This window comes from Dermacentor variabilis, chromosome 4, assembly GCF_050947875.1.
Source record: "Dermacentor variabilis isolate Ectoservices chromosome 4, ASM5094787v1, whole genome shotgun sequence".
In the NCBI taxonomy this organism is placed as follows: Eukaryota; Metazoa; Arthropoda; class Arachnida; order Ixodida; family Ixodidae; genus Dermacentor; species Dermacentor variabilis.
In genome coordinates, this window is record NC_134571.1 from 126,879,773 (window position 1) to 126,881,874 (window position 2,102).

The 2,102-nt window shown below is 51.1% G+C and overlaps 1 non-coding gene across 1 annotated transcript; it reads left to right on the forward strand.

Annotated features, from left to right (window-relative positions):
* The first annotated feature begins 1,691 nt into the window (after positions 1–1,691).
* On the forward strand, positions 1,692–1,890 carry LOC142580663 (small nucleolar RNA U3). The gene has a single exon (XR_012827811.1). It is a non-coding gene; the product is annotated as a small nucleolar RNA U3 (small nucleolar RNA).
* The last annotated feature ends 212 nt before the right edge of the window (positions 1,891–2,102 follow it).

Here is a 2,102-nt window from a genome sequence, read left to right on the forward strand (position 1 = left end):
CCTTCCTGCCATCTCACCGCCTCACATGCTGTTCCCCGAACAGCACCACGGCTCCGCTTTCAGGCACCTCCTCACGTTCTTGGAGGACGCTGACAGAGGTCTAACTTATAGATGCGTTTCTTGTCGCTGTCAGCCATGTGGGTGCTGCCGTCGCGACGACCTTCCCTCTCGAGTCTGTCTTTTTAGAGCGCAGCTCTTAGGCGCCCGCTCCTGCGACGAGCGTCGGTGTCCTAGCTCGTGATCGAACTAGTAAAGCGAAAGATGAGAGCGAATGCGGAGCCCAGCGGGGAATGAAAAAAGCGGCTAGAGCGAAGAGAGCGCGAGAAGAAAAGCGTAGTGCTGCGCACAAGGGTCTTTGCGGCGACGATGGTTACGAGATGGCGCCAAAGTAGCACGCGTCGTCAGTATGGAAACAAAGCGCTGCACGAGCGGAGATTGTCTGCGGCGGTTGCGGTGAATCGCGCTCACGCGTCACCCACGCGCTTCCTCTCGCGATCTCCCGATTAGCGAGGGAGTCGTACCACACTTCGCGCCGTTTGCGACGTGCCGCACGATACAGACTGTGCGCGCCAGCCAAAATATCACGAAATGAAAACACGTATACAGCTGCGCTCAAATTTTAGGGAGTATCATTCGTCGGTGATTTTTTATGCTCTTCCCCTTTTTATGTCTCCCTCCCCCTAACCGTTTACCCCAAAGAGTTGCAGAAAATAACGCACTCTTCCCCTCCACAATCAGTATCTCTCGCCTTCCCCTCCTTCCCTGCCTTCTCCCATAGCCAAGCCGAGAGACCGTCATGTTTACATCACTAGCCCCGCCTCCCTTTATTTATGATCTTGTCTTCCCTCCCTTTACTTGCTGCGCGGCGCACTTACAGTGGAGGTTTTGGATGATTTACTGAAGTCACGCGACATAATCGCTGACGTTGTAGGCAATGCGTCTTACGTAGAGGTGCGTATGCGCGTGACGTTGGTTTTCCCATAGATTCTCCGGCAAGCACCGGGGCTTCTTCGAGAGGCGCGGGCTTTCGCTTGAAATTTCAGCTATTTTCGTGCCATGCGATACTCCGGAGGCAGGTTTGGCACTGCGTAGTTTACCGCGGGCCGCGCGTGTTTGTTTGCGATGCCCAAACCTGGGGGCAGTGTTGCCATCATTTTTACAAGCATGGCGCTAAACAGAGGCAATAAAATCGCTAAAGCCGTCGACTGATTTTGTACGAGTTCCTCTCACTCCGCAACTCTATTGCAGTTTCCGAATTTGAAAATTTACGAAATATAACTTTTACATGAAAGGTTAATGTGAGAAAAACTTATAGTTTCCTATAGCTTCAAATAATTTCGAATTATTTTTTCGTTATATGCAATAAAGGTAACACTACTCCTTGTACGCTTGAAAAGTACACTACAAGTTGGGTAGACCCGCCGTGGTTGCTCAGTGGCTATGGTGTTGGGCTGCTGAGCACGAGGTCGCGGGATCGAATCCCGGCCACGGCGGCCGCATTTCGATGGGGGGCGAAATGCGAAAACACCCGTGTGCTTAGATTTAGGTGCACGTTAAAGAACCCCAGGTCGTCAAAAATTTCCGGAGTCCTCCACTACGGCGTGCCTCATAATCAGAAAGTGGTTTTGGCACGTAAAACCCCAAATACTATTATATACAAGTTGGGTAGGATCGTCGCGCTCAGTCTAGTTAAGATCGTGCCTCATAGGATCCTTTCTACAGCGCGATCACCGAGATGCATCCGCGTACTCGGAACACACTTGACCACGATGAGTTTAGGGTCTCCACCCGAGCGCGAAGCCGGCTTTGGCGCTTCGGATTCGAGCCATTGATGACCGTTCCTATGGCATTGATTGGCTGGTAGGAGGGCGCAGACCCAGTCTGAGTGGCCAGGTGGAGTCATTTGTTTGAGCAACTTTAAATGAGAAAGCTGTTACGTTGACGATGGCGCGTTTCGCAATAGAGAGCAATAGTAGAGAGTTTTGTAATTGTGTAACACTTCCTTTTGATGCCGTAAGCCAAACTAAGACAATAAAAAAAAAGAAGAATTGAGGATCCAAGAAAACTGCGGGCCGCAAGTGCACATGCGCAAAACCCAAGCC